The following is a 17,982-nucleotide window of genomic DNA, read 5'->3' on the forward strand; positions in this document are numbered from 1 at the left end:
CTGAAAAAGAAAGAAAGTTTAAGGATGGAAGGTAAGTAGTGGCAATGACTCACTGTTAAGTCATCAAGAAGTCCAAAAGTACAGCTAAGGCTATCCTAAATTTAGGTAGGCACATAAGTAGGTATAGCTGACAATTTTAACCAAGTCATATCAAGCTTTACTCAAAACAACACTCACTCTTGGGAGCTCTGATAAGCTTGTCTAAGGTCATCTAGCTAATTAGGTTCAGTTCCATTCAGAATTATATTCCTTGCCCAGCTGGCGTGGCTGAGCAGTTGAGCATGGACCTGTGATCCAGGAGATGGAGTTTCAATTCCCCGCCAGGGCACATGCCTGGGTTACAGTCTCCACCCCCAGCAGGGGGCTTGCAGGAAGCAGCAGATCAATGACTCCCTCTCAACATTGATGTTTCTCTCTCTCTCTCCCTTCCTGTCTTTCTGAAATCAATAAAAATATTTTAAAAAATTATAGTCCTGTTCTCCTGAAACATGGCCTCCCACTTTATCCCCACCACTCTTTCTGCTCTCTTCCTGTGCTGTTCAAGCAATGAGCTGTGAATTAAATATGAGTGAGTATAGTCTTATGTTATAAAGAAAAATTGAGACCTGAGGTAATCTGAGTTATATTTACTTTTTTCATATCATAGTTGGTAATTAAACATGATGGGAAGTACAATACGTACTTTTCTCACTTTTGCCCTTTTCAAATAACACCATATCTTTGATATTTTTCCATAGGGTTATATGTTATTCTTTATTGTAGCTTTGTAGTTTCCTAGTTTTTAATGTGTCATGCTTTGTTCAACAAGTTCCTTACTGATGAAAGTTTGAGTTGTGTAATAAGATATAGTCCTGATTCTTTACTCTTGTAATGTTAAATACACATTCTGTCCTCATGGTATGTGATGTACACTGACCAAATACTGATTTTGGCTTTGGCTAAGTGATTTGATTCAGTAGAGTATATTAGGGGACTTGACGCAAGCTGAAGCTTGAGAAAAATGTATATGTTTGGGCTTACTCTCTTGTGAATCTGTGCCATGTAGTCCACTGGTCCCAGATAAACAACAGCATGGGCAGCTGGCTTGTACTCACCTGTCATCTGGAATCAAGGCCAGATGTGTCTCTCTGAAAATCCCAGAAGGCTAGCAAAACCATGAACAAGGAATAAATGAGTGCTTTTATAAGCCACTGAGATTTGTTGTGATTTGTTACACAAAATTATTGTGACCATAATTGACTGATACAGGTTTTCATCTAAAAGTGACTTGTTAAAATAAATAGCACTGGCATATATTTTAAAAATATTTTCCCCAGTGTACTTTTGGAATGGATCCTAAGAAGTGAGATTGTTCTGTCAAAGGGTAAACTCGTATGGAATTTCACTGGATTTTTTTGACATCTATAGAATGTTAAAATCTAATTTAATTTCTTACCTCAATGTGCCTTTTCCTCAGAGCCTCATCAGTGATGTTATATTTTCAAACTTTGATTTTTGTTTATCCTTAGGTGAAAAACAGTATTTAATGGTGTATCAATTTACATTTTTCTAATTAGAAGCAAGGCTGACCCTCTTTATATATGAGTTTAATACACACACAATGTTTTCTGTTTTAATATAAGGAAGCTACTGGTTTCCATATATTAATTCTATAACTTCCTACTTCACAGAATTCATTTATTGTGCTAGTTTTTCCATTTACTTTTTGGAATTTTTCAGATATATATAATCATATCAATTGCAAATGCAGTTCATCTTCCTTATCATTTCTATGAAGTGAGATCATTTTAAAATTCACTCGTTAGCTTTTGCTATCAATGAGCATTATTTTATTTTACTTTTGAGACTTTTAAAAGAAAGTCTTTTCTTTTTCCATCTCTTTACTTGTGGAAAAAATATTATACTAAAGCATTATTACTGTATTTATTTTCTTTCATTCAATTTTAACTGTTTATGTAATTAATATAAGGATAGAGCTCACTTGATAGTTTGTAATAGTTTAATTAGTGACCTCATGTTCTTGATTTGAAACTTAATAAATACACCCTTAATATACAAGCGGAAAAGCTACATTCTCCAGAGATAACATTCTCTACTCTTCTAACTTATTTTTGTTTCTAAATGCTCATTATCACATGTATTCATCTCATAATAATAAATAATAAAAGAAAATTATTGTGAACATTTTAGTTTTTAATTGAATAGTATGTAGGAAAATATTTTTATTATCCTTTGAGTTTTTTTAATTGAAGTCTGTTACTTTCTCTTTTAAGATCTGTGTGTGTTCTAGAGTTATAAAATAAGATATGACCAGTCACATTTTTCTTAAAACTTATTAGCATTAGACCTCACTTTTTTAGGACACATGTGAAAAACACTTAGAAATGTGCTGTCAATGAAGAAATGAATTTAATGTGTATATATATACATATATACTTTCTCCCCTATCATACACACACACACAGACACACACACACATATATCATCCTCACCTGGAGATATGTTTTTATTGATTTTTAGAGAGAGAAAGAGGGGAGAGAGAGAGAGACATCTCTTTCCCCATACTCCCAACCCTAGATCCCCTGTTGAATATTTTGCCTTGAGTACTATATTAAGAATAACGTGTGCTAAAAAATTATTTTCCAATTGATTAACACCCTGTTCTTTTTTCTATAGAAAATTTCCTGAAGATTTCAGAAACTACTTAAGTGTTCTCTGTTCTTCCCTTAAGATTTATAAGCTTCTGTCACTCTAGATTCTGCAAAAAATTATTTCAAGGATAAATATTTTGGCTTTCAAGGAAATCATTTGTCTTTCGAAGCAGTCTTAATTTAAACTGTAAGTTACTTACTTGCTCTCCCTTCAAGAATAATGGGTTTCATAGGTCTGTTTGATGAATCTCTGGCTCTAAAGGGGTCATTCTGCTGAGGTTGTAAAGTGGAAGCAGGAGTTCCTCAGTGAACATATGTGGATTTTCCTACATTTGAAGTTTTTGTGGAGTAACCCCTTCCTGCAAGGAGTTGAAAGCAGGAACCTTTGCAGATTCTTTGTGTCTTGTCACTTGATTTCTCCCTTTAATAACAGTTTAAAATTGAGACATTTTTTTTGTTTTGATTGTTTGGTAGAACAGTATGAGCTTGGAGTTTCCATTGTAGGAATAATTTTGATACTGTTTTTGATTTCTTTAATGGTTGCAGGACTATTCATATTTTCTACTTTTTCTTGAACTCGGTTTGGTCAATTTTATTTTCTTAGAAACGTGTCCATTTTCTTGGAAATTGTCACATATGTTGGCATATAGTTGTTTAAAATATTCTCTAATTATCCTTACCATATCTGACGGCAGTTCTAGCTCCCTTTTCATTATTGCAATTGTTTATGACTTTTGTTTTTTTCTTGAACAATTTCACTATGGAACCATCAATTATTAGTCTGTTTAAAGAGCCAGTGCTTGGCTTTTTGATCCCTGCTATGGAAGTTTGTTTTCTATTTTATTAATTGATACCCATTATAAATTTTTTATTTTATTTTTTATACTGTTTACATTTACTTTGCTGGGTTTTTTAAATAACTTCTTTTACCTTTCTTATTTCTAATGTAAGCATTTAAGACTACAAATGACTTCTTTAGTCTTTGGATTATTTAAAAATGTATTTCTTCATTTCCAAAGATATAGGAATATAGGAATTTTTTATAGTTATTTTTGTATTTTTGAATTATGACTTAACTGCATTTCTGCCAGAGAACATATTCAGTATAAGTTTTATTTTTAAAATTTGTTGAGGCATATTATATGACTCAGCATATGGTCAGTTTTTATATGCATTCCCTATATGTTTAAAAAATGGGCTCTACATCTGATCAAGATAATATGTTATATACATTAATTGAGCAAGAATAGAAATTATACTTCTGAGAATTTCTTTATATTTACATACATTGTAATTGTTTTGGCTTCTTGTTCTATCAATTAATGAGAGGCGTGTTCAAGTCTGCCATTATAATTGAGGATTTAAAATTTTTTTGCTGATTTGTCAACATTTACTTATTATACTTAAGTTTCTCTTCCTAGGAATACACAAATTCATATACGGATATAAAATTGTGATATATTTTATTATATTTTTATGGAGTTATCCTATTTATTTTAAATAGTTTATTTTTCAATTAAGAACAACTTTCTTTGATATTAATATAGCAATATTAGCATTTTTTGGTAAAAATATTGCTGTTGATATAATTGTTTATTTTCAGACTTCTTATGTTTTATGTTTTAGCTATGTCTTTTGCAAATAACACACAGGATTCAAATTTTATTTAGTCCAATCTAACAATTTTGAATTAACTGGAGTATTTAGTCCATTTACATTTGTTGCAATGAGTGATGTAACAATGAGTGATCTATCTGGATTTGTACCTAAAATTTTTAAATTGTTCATTTTAATTATCCTTTATTTATTCCTGCTCACCCTTCTTTTATTGTTTTCCCACTCATCTTACATTTTTTCCTTCTATGAGATGGAATATTCATATGATGCTCTAATTTTTCAGCAATTCCCTGGATAATAGCAGCATGAATACTTGCCAAGGTCTAGAATTAATCAGTGTCTACCCTCCTCTTGAGCAATACAATAACAATACTTTAATTATATCCATCCATTTTCTTCTTATATATTTTACTCTATTATACAAAAAAATTACATGGTATTGCTATTATTGATTTTTAAAACTTTTCAAACTATGTGTTTTCAATTTACTCACAAGGTTTTCACTTTCTTTATTCTTTGTTATCCTGTATCTCAGACCTTCCTCCTTCTGTTTAAAAATTTTCAGATTTTTCCTTAATACAGATCAGCCATAGTAAGTCCTTGGAAGTTTTGGTTTTCTCATTTTATCCATCACCCAAATTATTTCTAAAGAAAGATTAAATTTATTCTTTATCTAGATATATCAATAATTAGAATGACTGATGCAATATTTGAAATGTGTTCCCACAAACCTCTGAACTGAGTAGTAAACTATTGAGGATGGCATTATAAAAGATTTCATGTATGATTATGAAAATATAATTTATAAAATGTACATACTGACTTCATAGAGACACTTAACAGTGTAATGCTGAATTGCATTATCTTGTACTGATAGGGCATTGGGTAAGAAACTAGATTGATTTCCTGAATATCATCTCTAGGTTTGAAATTTCACTATTTGAATAGGAAAAACTTAATAGAATTTATGGGATTTAATGATATATATTAAAATTTTGATAGAAACCCAAGCCGAACACATAATTCTGTATGCAATTTTATCCAAAAAAAAAAAACAAAAACATGATGGCAACACTTCCAATCCTTCTGAATTGCCATATAATCTGACCTTACTGTAGTGGGCTCTAGTTTCTAAAGTATTTATTTATTTATTTATTTATTTATTTATTTAATATATCTTTATTGATTTCAGAGAGAGGAAAAGAGAGGGAGAGAGAGAGATAGAAACATCAATGATGAGAGAGTCATTGATCAAGCCCGCAACCAGGGCATGTGCCCTGACCGGGAATTGAACCCCGATCGCCTGGATCCTAGGTTGATGCTCAACCTCTGAGCCACGCCCGGCCGGGCGGGCTCTAGTTTCTAAAAGAGATAGTTAAACCAGATTTGAAACACCTCAAGTAATGTTGGAAATTCAGTCCCTCAAAGTAAAAGTTGTATACATTATGAGAATGTGCAATAACAGCAGCAAAAGACAGGAGTAGAGAATTTAAGGCACATAATTGAGGCATAAACACCACCACAGCTCCTGAGCAGGTAAAAAGCAACCATAAGTAAAGGCATTCTAAATAAGGTCTTTTGTTTTTATAAACAATTATACACTATTTGATGAAGCCTAATTCAAATAAGTGCAAGCTAAATTCATTTCTTGGCCTGATTTTTTACTATACTAAAAGATGGTTTTTAATAGTTTAGTATGTTTTTACCTATTTAATTTGGGCTTTGACATCATGTAGAACATAAGGCATCATGCTTTTTGTTGTTATTTTAGGTTGGTTTTTGCTGTTCCTGGTAAAACCTTGGCTGCTTTATATTTCCAAAGGCTTATGACAACAAAATGTTTAGGTCAATGTGATGAATATTTGCCCCTAATTTATGCAACTTTTGTGTCTGTCCTCATGACTTTCAATTAGACTGACTGTTAAACTTGGACCTAACATAATTAATTTAAGAATAAAATTAATTTTCATAAAACTTTTGGCTTAGGTATTGCCATCCTAAACTAGATCACAATTTGTCATCTAACACACTTTTTGTGTTTTAAGTGAGGTACAGTTATTTTATGTTTCTTGTCATAAATAGCTATGATATAAAGTGCATTTTACTTTGGAGAGAATAGTTGAAGCTATCTCCATACATAAAGCACTTTGGCTGAAAGGTACTGAATTTATGAAATAGGCTTTCATTATTTATTGACTCACTATCCTATCATAATTTTTCTGAAGCACTTTTGATTTGTTTAATAAATATTGTTTTCATTTTGAAGGTATTTAGCATGCTGAAAAACATTCCACTTAAAAAAATTATCATAACGGCCCTTCAAAGAGCATTTTGTTTGGATAACAAATGATGAAATCTGCTCTCTAGACCCAAACAAATATCTGAAAACAAGTCATAGGTTCTTTGTGAGCATTGTCAAGTTGGTTAAAATAGCCAAGGTAGAGATTCCAACATGGCAGTAGATTGAGTGGAAGCTATACTGACACTTTCACAGGACAAAACTGTCATTACAACTAAAATAGAGAAAAACTATCCCAAATAATCAACTGCAACTGAAGACAAGCTGGAGAGCACCTTCATAACCCAATAGAAAAAGTGGAGACCCCATAGAGGCTCGTAGGAAGTGCAGAGGTGTGAGAGGGCTGGTTGGGCTCCCCCACTAGCAGCAGCTGAAGGACTGGAGGGATATTTCAGCTGTGGGGGTTTCCCACTGAGAACTCTGGGGTCTAAACACCAAGCTGGGCTTCCCAGCCCAGACCACCAGAACTGAGAAAGGTCCCCACATGACACCTTGCTGTGAAAAGCAGCAGGGTTTCTGTCTGCCAGGGAGGGATGACTGGAAATCCTGGTACTCTTTTAAAGATCCATCATATAGTTTCCTGTGCAAGAAGAGGGAGGGCAGAGTAGACTGGAGCTGTGTGAAGAGAGTCCAGGGGTTCTGGTTAAGGGGATAGGGCTCAGAGGGCAGTCATCTGGATTCCTGGGCTGAGTAATTCCCCCATATGGCAGAGGACATCTTCTTCAAGCAGATGTTTAACATACAGGCAGCTTTTGCCTGTGGGGGAAGCAATTGTCCCGCCTTGTTGGAAAACCTCTCACACCAACCTGTGAAGTTTCTACAGCCTGAGGCTCATTAAGAGACAAAATGCAATCAGCCTCTGGGTACTTTGAGTCTTTGCCTGATTTGCTTAAGAACCCACGGCTTGGAAAAACAGACCTAGGTGTGCATCTTGGTCCTGTCCAAACACACCCATCCCCAGCAGAGGAAACCACAAGCTATGTAGTGTGGAAAGCTTCAAACAGGGTACTCAAGGACAGTCACAAACATTGTATGACATTAGTCTGCGTCAGAGACCATCCGAAAGACTGGAGTCCTAGCAGATCCACCTGAAACATAGAAATAAGTTCAAAGAGGGGGCCAAAATAATGAGACAAAAAAATAAGTTCCAAATGAAACAACAAAAGAATTCTCCAGAAGAAGAGCTAAATGGAATGGAGATAAGCAATATATAATATATAGAGTTCAAAATACTAATCATAAGGATGCTCAACAAAATGAGAAAAGAAATGGAAACTATGAAAAAAATTAAGAATGACATAGGAGAAATAAAACACACACACACACACATTGGAAGGAATAAACAGCAGATTAGACAAAGCTGTGGATCAGATCAGCAAATTAGAAGACAGGTAGGAAAAAATCAATCAGAGAACCAAAAAGAAAAAAAAAAAACCAATCAAAAAATAGGACAGTATAAGGAAGCTGTGGGACAACATGAAATGTAACAATATTCGCCAGAAGACGTAGAAAGTAAACAAGGGTTAGAGAACCTGTTTGAAGAGATAATGGCAGAAAACTTCCCTGACTTGGTGAAGAAAAAAGTCACACAAGTTCAGGAGGCACAAAGAGTCTCAAGCAAGAAGAACCCAAAGGGGCCCATGCCCAGACACATCATAATTAAACACCAAAAATTCAAGACAAGGAGAGAATCTTAAAAGCGGGAAGAGAAAAGAAATCTGTAACTTACAAAGAGCTCCCATAAGGCTGTCAGCTGATTTCTCATCAGAAGCTCTACAGGCCAGAAGGGAATGGCATGAAGTATTCAAGTTAATGAAAAGCAAGGATCTGAAACCAAGACTACTCTATCCAGCAAGGCTATCATTCAAAATAGATGGTGAAATAAAGAGCTTTCCAGACAAAAAAAGGCTAATGGAGTTTATCACCACCAAAACAGTATTGCAGGAAATGATAAAGGCACTGCTGTAATAAGAAATTGAAATAGAAAGAGAAACATAGGCATAAAGAAATAAAGTGGTAATAGATAACTATCAATAATAACCTTAAATATAAATGGAGTAAATGCTCCACTCAAAAGACATAGGGTAGCTGAATGCATAAGAAAACATGACCCAAATACATGCTGCCTACAAAAGATCCACCTCAAAACAAAAGATTCACACAGCTAAAAAACAAAACAAAACAAAAAAACTTCTGGAGAACTTTAAGGAAGAGATTGACAGCAATACAGTCATAGTAGGTGATTTTACCCCATTGACTATACTGGATAGATCTTCCAAACAAAAAAATCAAAAAGGAAGCAGTGACTCTAAATGACACGCTCGTTCAGATGGATTTAACTGACATTCACAGAACACTTCATCCCAAAGCTGCAGAATATATTCTTCTCAAGTGCACATGAGACATTCTCAAATATAGACCACATGTTAGGACATAAAACAAGTCTCCACAATTTCAAAAAGATTGAAATCATATCAAGCATCTTCTCAGGCATCTACACCATGGAATACTATGCAGCTTGAAAGCAAAGGATTCCTTACCCTTTGAGACAGATAGCGTGGTGGGACCTGGAGAGTATTGTGCTAAGCCAGTCAGAGAAAGACAAGTATCCCATGATCTTACTCATATGTGGAATTTAATGAAAAAAATAAACTGGTGAACAAAATAGATCCAGAGATATAGAATCATGGAACAGACTGAGGAATCTCAGAGGGAAGGCAGGCATTGGTGAGTGGGGGAGAGATTAACCTAAGAACTTATATGCATATATGCATAACCCGTGGACACAAATAACAGTGTGGTGAAGGCTGGTGGGGGTGGTGGAGGGTGGAAGGGATCAATGGGGGAAAAGGAGGGACATTTGTAATACTTTCAACAATAAAAGTAAATAAAAAAAATAGCCAATGTAATTAATATGCACTAAAGAAAGTGAGTGGTGGTGAATTTTGCAAAGGCAAGAGCATTTACTGTCCAGAATTTAACCTTTGCCTTGACATTTCAAGGTAAGGATGTCAAAAGCAGTTTTTCATATATTACCAGGAAGTGGGGGTGAATTTTAAAATTCTGTTGATAGCTAGGTACATGAAATTCGGTAAATCTCTGCTGAATGTATTAGTCTATGAATAATTTAATCTCTGTTGTCTTAATTCAGTCCTAGAGTTGGTAAACTAATTATATATTGATAAGAGAGTGCATAAAATAACATTTTGCACATCATACATACTAACTAATAAATATATTTCATGATTTAACAAATTAAAAAAAAATCACTGCCCCACAGTGACCAATTCAGGGTTGACTCATATCTTGAATTCTGGGGACCATGTATGAGTCTTTGATGCCCTTGTTCTGACTTTCAGTCCTTATACAGACTTACAGGCCCGGTGGCTGAGGAGTATACCTTCTTGGAGAAGGTGGGTATTTTAAGAACATTTCACACTCAGCCAATCGATTTGTTCCTGCTATTCAGTTACTCTTTGTTAAGTTTTTCACTTATTAATTCAAGTGTCAACTTTTTTGAGCCCATTTCCCTGCATACTTTATCTAAAGCATTGACATCCCAACACTTTATTATATATTTTTTTTATTTCTCAGGGCTCTATGTCGTCTAATATTGTCACATTCATTTGTTAATTTTGTATTTTCTTTCTCCCCTGTCTAGAGTGTAAGTTTGCTTATCTTATTCATCATTCGATCTCCAGAAGCATGTTGGCACTGAATAGGCACTAAACTGGTATTCATTAAATATATACTTAAGCTCTTAAAATGTGCAATGACCCATAAGTTAGAAAGCACATTTTCCCAAAGAAGGCATCTATTGGTATTCCTTTATCTTCCCAACAAAGGGAATATTTTATTCATTTATGTGTGTAGATATTCTTCATGTTAATTCTAGCAGTTTGCTGTAGGGAGATGCTACTTCTAGACTGCATTTAAACAGTGTCTTTGAGGACTATTTAAGGTTCTACCAGTTAGAGAGGAGTTGTCTCTTCTGGAATGGATAGATGGTGAGCAATCTGAACATCAAAAATATTGGGGGATAGAAGGAATTGGTTTATTAATGTGGCAGTAGCAAATACTTTAAAAAAGGGGGAAATTTACATTTTAGAACACTTGAAACCAACTACTCAATATAAAGTGAAGCTAAATAAGTAAGAGTGAATATAATTGGGCATGCAGTAAGTTTGTTAGAATGAGTGAAAACTGAAGTGATTTTTAAATCTTTATATTATTCCATTTCCCAGAAGACTTACCAATATGAATTATCACCAAGACCCATTTATTGATTTAAGTATTTCATTAACAATTTAATTTATATAAATTTTACATGGTTTGTAAGAAATAATTAGCAGATTTATACTATTGCAATGAAACCTTAAGAAATTGTTAATTTTTAGTTAAATGATTTTTGGATTTGATAGGCTAATACTCAGCATGTTATTACCTTTGCTAATAATAAAAAATGGCTTTAAAGACGACAAACTGGACAAGAGTTTACTGACATTTTAAAAAGTCATTAATATTATTGCATAGTAATGATAAACCATTATTTTGTGTATACTATTGCAAATGAGATGAAATGCCTACAATGGGTTTGAGTTGGTAGTGATGTAGGGTGAGACCAATATATTTAAAATGACAAGTCATATGTCATAAAAATCCTCTGGATTTTAACAAATAGATTTTTTGTTTGTTTGTTAATAAATTCATGAAATTGTATTTAAAAGGTTAATACAAGGGAGAGAATTCTTAGGTTCTTAGAATCCTTTCCTTGGAGTGATAGTGATTTTTTACAGGTTTCACCAAGATTATTAAAAAATGAGCTAGTTATAGAGAGTGATTATCTTTTGGATTAACCACCGATTATCAATTAGTTTACAGGGAATGTCAGTTTCAGAAAAATAAATAGTAATTTGTTTTAAGGTCTCCAACATTTTCAGAAATGGCCAAGGGCTATTAATTTCTTCAGTGTAGACTATCTTACATAGTCTATTAATTCCTCAAGAGGTTGGACTCATTTGGAAATAAGGTCACTTTTGAAATGTTATCTCTGAACAAGTAGCTTATGGTGAACTTGGGATAATTATGTTTACTGCACTTTTTGCCATTTTAGTCACATGGGAAAAATAAAATTGAAGTAGTAAAAATCACAGTATTCTTGTTAACAGAAATAGAAACAGCACAAAGTGGTATGACAACAGTTACAGTATTAAGCAATAGTTAAACAAGTTGCAAAGCAGTATAATATTTATTCTGACTTGTTTACTGCCTTCTATTAGACAGGTACTTTCATACATAATCTCCAGTTATCAGTACAATCTTGCAAGATAAGATTATTCAAATTATTAGAGTAGAAATTCCAAAGAGATTTAATATCTTATCTTTTGTCTCACACTTAGTATTTGGCAGAGCTAGAATTTTGAATCAGGTCTCTCTCTGCTCTAAATATGTTCTTAAAATATTAAAGTATATTTAATGGCTATGAGCCTTAATTTTTTTCATCTGCAAAGTTTCATTAATATATACCTCCTAGGATATTATAATGAAATAAGACAAATGCATGTAAAGTGTTGAGCACAGTGTCTTCCCATAGAATTCTGATTATCTTTATTGTTAATCTAATTATTAGTTTTAAAATTTTATCTTGAAGTAAATCAGCTACTCAGATTTTAAATCTATCTGTATCTAACTGTTGTGCTGCTTATTTTGAGGGACATCCTACTGATTTGAGATTAAAATATACCTAAATGTAAAGAAAAAATATTAGTATGCCAATGCTATATATTTTGTTTCCTGAGTTTATAGTTTCATGAAGTATATTGAATGTTAACATATTTTATTGTTTTTTTATTAATATTAAGTTTGGTTTATGGAGATTATTATGTTGCCATAAGAACACAACATTCAGCCACAGGAATTAATGAACAGTTCAGGTGGAAGATAAAAAGGAAACTACAATGAGATGATCTTCCTCATTCTAAATTATTATATTTTCCCAGTAGCTTTTAGTTGTTACTGATAATACCTGTTACCACATTATTTCTTTCTCATTGTTACAAATTTATCAAAATAACACTTAAGTGCAGCATAAGATGTCGGATGATGAACCTTTATTCAACAACAGACCTCAAGGCAAATTGAAATCGAGCTTATTATTACTCACAGGTCTTGGAGGAAGTACCAGGCACAACTTGAGGGACCACATGGGGAGGTTAAGGCAGAGTGCAGAGAGTCAGGACCTGAGGAACCAGGTTTTGTTACAGTGTGTGGGTGAAGTGCTTTGGGGTTCCTAGGCTAAGGTGGATTCTTTCATTTAAACCAAGAGAGGGAGTTTTGGTATGCTTCATGGTGGTCTTATGTAAGGTCAGCGTAAGGTGAAGCCCCTGGGAGGCAGGGGATGTTCTTGATCACAGAGCTGTTGAGAAGTTGTATCAGGAACTTACCTTTGCTTGTGAATCTTCAGGTTGCTCTGTGGGTATGTACATACCTGCATGAGGGACTACGGTCAGGGTCAAGTTCCTGCAGGCCACTTGGCCAAACAAAATGGATGTTGAGGCACCACCGCCATGGAGTAGCTTTAGCTGAACTCTCCACACCCCTGCATTATTTACTTTTTTCTACAAGTGCTTTTGTAAGTTTACATAATTGGTCTTTGCTTATATAAAATAAATTATACTTTATAAAATAAAGAAATGAGTGGATGGCTTTGAAGTAGTCAATAAGATTCTTTAATTCACAAAGATTTATTTCAGGTATTTTGGAAACCGTGAGCACCGCAAATTCATTTAAATGATATTTCAACTTACAACAGTTTAATTAACACTGGACCATCAATCAAAGTGAAGCATAGTTATGTAAGCAAAATAGAAAAATAAAAGTAAAATTGTTTAATAGATTTTCTAGAAAAGTCCACGGTGCCATGTGTAATGCAAATAGCACTATAATTGGACTTGAGTTACTTATAATATCAGCACTGTTACTAATTGACTGCTCCTAAGAGTGAAATCATTTAACTTCAGCTTTCTTATCTGAACCATGAAGTAGTTGAATTAAATGTGTGGTTCCCCAACTATTAAGAAGCCATAATATGCTCTTCAGAATTATTCAAACACCTGCCACAAGTGCGGCGTAAAGTGAGATTTTTGGATTTCCAAACATTCTTGTAGAATTCATATAGCACAATTCTGCTTTCATCTGACCTATTGTGAATCCTAGAATATTTTCATTTGTAAGGAAAGACACCACTTGTAGTTTTGAAAAACAAGCTGATTTCCAAGGTCATTTCTAACACTGTTCTTTTCCCATTAACTTAAATGGTGGGATTGACACTAAAGTGCATATTAAGTTTGAAAAAGTGTTTTCAGTTTTCAGAAAATAGGAAAATAAACTTCATGCAACTGTTTCGCAAAGTAGTTGTGAACATTTTAGAATTTTGAGGGCCAGAAAATGTTGTACATTTTTACAATTTACCCTCCATACATGTGGTCTGTTTTTTGCTGTTTCAAAAAAATAGTCCTTATGTTTTAGAGATTCATAGTAAAATATTTATCCATGAAATGGTGTTATATTTGGCATTTGTCTCAATATAATTAGAGATGTAGCAAAATGAGTTGGGTATAGATAAAACCAGATGGCTCCAGAGTTGGTAATTGCTAACACTGAATAATGGGCAAGTGGAGCTTCACTATAATATTTTTGCAACATTTGCATATGTCTGATTTTTCTATAGGAATATATTTTTTAAAGATTCTACTTGAAAAGAATTTTGTTCATTTATTACAAGAGTTTTTGTTCTATAGCCAGGAGTAGTTACCGATCCACTTAGGTTTCAGTGAGCAGACATGATCCATGTGATTTTACTATCTTAGATGGTATTTCTTTTTCTTCATCCAAGTTACACCTATTATTTTCATTGTCACTTCACAGATGTGGACATAAGAAATTTTAGATGAGTCGTTAAAATCACTTCTGCTCATTCCCCACCCAGACACATACACTTTTAAGTTAATTTAAAACTGGACAATTATTAGTTTAGTTATAGACATCTATACATTTTAAAAACACAGTTTTAATAGTATAAAATGACTACTAGTAGACCATTAGACTCTGCTGCAACATTTTCAGGCACTTAAAATTCCTGTATAGTACACTTTCTACTTCTATGGAAAACGTGAATTTTAGTTTTATTATGGTTCTGGTCTACAATGTGATGTTCTCACTTGTACAGTTACTAAATTAGTCTTCTGTCGATTCAGAAATCTGGGAAATTGAAACCATTTTGCCTTTACTTTCAAACATTGCTTCATTTCTTTTTCATTTTGAAACTGCTCTATTGTGTGTCACTGTCTAATAGATGACCAGATGGTGCTATTGAAAAGCTTCAATTTATCCTAAAATCAAACTCCAGTGAAAAGAACTTTAGGAAAATTTACACTACTGAAAGTTATGTTTTAAAAACTGGCTGCTGTTACATTTACATCAGAGATATTACTAAATCATCTTTTTATTTTAAAAGTAATTAGGGAAATCCTCTTTAGTGAATGCACCTTCTCTGTGAATGGAAGCTAACATGCAATAATATAACCCTATTCATTATAAGTAATGGATTTGTCATTAAGTGTAAATGATCTTTTGACATTCATGCTATATAACTTGTAGATTGAAATATTCATTAGTAAAGAATTTAGAATGTTTTAATATATTTGCATTGAGTTTGGGAAATATTACACTTGAAAAACTGATCGCAAGAAATCTAACATTCATGTCATACACCAGTTACACTGATGTGTCTACCCCAGCTCACATCTACAGTCTTATAGGACCCTCATGGCCAGGTAGCTGAAGAGGAAAAATGCTGAACTTGGTTCATGGGTGGGTCGATAGGTGAGTCAGCTCAAGCCGTGTCTGCCTGAATGGGTTGCTGCTACAGCACAGCTCTAAAGGCTCAGCTTGAAAGAAAGTGGTGAGAAAAGTTCGCCCAAGGGACAGCGGTTGTAGGGTTGCTCTTTCCAGTTTATATGAAACTACACGTGGCCTGGGGTTAGAATTTACGATATCTCATGGATCTTGGCAGATAGCTTGATTGGCTGTTCTGGGACCTAGAAGGAGAAAGGTTTCAAGATTAGAGGCGGGAAAGCCTGGGTAGAGCTCCTGTAAGGCATCTACTGGGCGGCATTCTCCCGAAGAGCAACTTAACAATCCCATGGAACGACCTGGCTAGCAGACCCCGGTCTGCCCCCGCCATTAGCCACTCACGCTCTGTCACAATGGGCTCAGGAATGGAACAGCCATGGTGGCGGGCGATGGCCCCGCCGTAATGGGCTCCCGCGGGGCATGGCCGGGGGCCCCTGGTCCCCGCGCGGCCGCGCTGAGCCAGCCCGCCCCGCCCCGCCCCGCCCCGCGCCCGCCGCCCCGCCCCGCCCCGCCCCGCCCCGCCCCGCCCCGCGCCCGCCGCGCCACCATGACCGAGCTCAGCACCTCCTTCATCAGGGACTTCCTGGCCGGGGGCATCACCGCTGCCGTGGCCAAAACCGCCGTGGCCCCCATCGAGCGCATCAAGCTGCTGCTGCAGGTGCAGCACGTGAGCCCGCAGATCGCGGCGGAGCAGCGCTACAAGGGCATCGCCGACTGCTTCGTGCGCATCCTGCGCGAGCAGGGCGTGCGGTCCTTCTGGAGGGGCAACCTGGCCAACGTCATGTACTACTTCCCCTCGCAGGCCCTCAACTTCGCCTTCAAGGACCGGTACCGCGAGGTGTTCCTGGGGGGCGTGGACAAGGACACGCAGTTCTGGAGGTACTTTGCCGGCAACCTGGCCTCGGGCGGCGCGGCGGGGGCCACCTCCCTCTGCCTGGTCTACCCGCTGGACTTCGCCAGGACCCGCCTGGCGGCCGACGTGGGGAAGTCGGGCTCGGAGCGCGAGTTCAGGGGCCTGCGTCACTGCCTGCTGAAGATCGCGCGGTCCGACGGCGTCCTGGGCCTGTACCAGGGCTTCACCATCTCCGTGCAGAGCATCGTCCTCTACCGGGCCACCTACTTCGGCCTGTACGACACGGCCAAAGGCATGCTCCCCAACCCCAGGGACACCCCGATCGCCGTGAGCTGGGTGATCGCCCAGGCGGTGACGGCCACGGCGGGCTTGGTCTCCTACCCCTTCGACACGGTGAGGAGGCGGATGATGATGCAGTCGGGGCGCAAAGGCGCCGACGTCCTGTACAGGGGGACCGTGCACTGCTGGCAGAAGATCTTCAAGGACGAGGGGTGCAAGGCCTTCTACAAGGGCGCCTGGTCCAACGTCCTCAGGGGCATGGGCGGCGGCTTCGTGCTGGTTCTTTACGACGAGCTGAAGAAAGTCATCTAGGCGCGCCCCCCGCCGAGATGCGGGGCGCTGGAGAGCCACCGAGCACTCCCAGTTACGGACCATTGACCTTCCAGAAAGTCTGACGCCTTGGACCAGCCTGATCATGCGTAGCGGTCTGGGGGGGACTCTAGAATGGGGTTCATTGTGATCATGACAACTGGCACCCTGGTTCCAAGCATTGATTACGGGGGGAGGGGAATCCTGCTGTCTTCTGGTTCCGCCGGCAGGGCGGCGCCCTCACCCAGACCTAGAGCCCAGGCGTTTGTAGGACCACGCTGCGTTTAGGTATTCATGTAAAGAAACCCAGGTGTCCCACTTAAGCTTAATCACTATCCTCTCTTGCACATCTGATCACTTGTGATAACGTTCTATGTTGGGTATTTTGCCGCAAACAATAAAAACAGGACAGAAGGGGGAAAAAAAAGACTGGTTAAACTCCTTATGCTACCAAATGTTCAACAGGCCAGCAGTGGAGACCAAAGCTGAGACTCATTCAGCACGACCTGCCCAGGAGTCTCGGGAATTGGTCACACTGAACCTCTCTCTCTCTGGAAGAGAGAACATTTCAGTTTGATAATCAACACATGTTACTAGAATAAACTTGTACTTCCTTCCCACAGGGCCTCAGCCAGACCACTATTCCAGGGCTTACAGAGTGCTTGATTCATCAGTATGAGACACCGTTTAACATCACTTCTAACAAGAGGCCTCTTTTTTTAAAAATGTGTTAATTTATCTTTATTGTTGAAAGTATTACAAATGTCTCCTTTTTCCCCCATTGATCCCTTCCATCTTGCACCCCCCCCCCCAGGCCTTCACAACACTATTGTCAGTGTCCATGGGTTATACATATATGCATATACATTCTTAGGTTAATTTCTCCCCACCCACCAACCCCTGCCTTCCCTCTGAGATTCCTCAGTCTGTTCCATGCTTCTATGTCTCTGGATCTATTTTGTTCATCAGTTTATTTTGTTCATTAGATTCCATACATGGGTAAGATCATGTGATACTTGTCTTTCTCTGACTGGCTTAGCATAATACTTTCTAGGTCCCAC

The 17,982-nt window shown here is 36.9% G+C and overlaps 1 pseudogene across 1 annotated transcript; it reads left to right on the plus strand.

Annotated features, from left to right (window-relative positions):
• Positions 1–16,027: 16,027 nt before the first annotated feature.
• Positions 16,028–16,924, plus strand: LOC308561845 (ADP/ATP translocase 3 pseudogene; annotated as a pseudogene). Its single transcript has one exon. The product of its transcript is annotated as an ADP/ATP translocase 3 pseudogene (transcript).
• The last annotated feature ends 1,058 nt before the right edge of the window (positions 16,925–17,982 follow it).

Source organism: Miniopterus schreibersii (assembly GCF_964146895.1).
Source record: "Miniopterus schreibersii genome assembly, chromosome: 9".
NCBI lineage: Eukaryota > Metazoa > Chordata > Mammalia > Chiroptera > Miniopteridae > Miniopterus > Miniopterus schreibersii.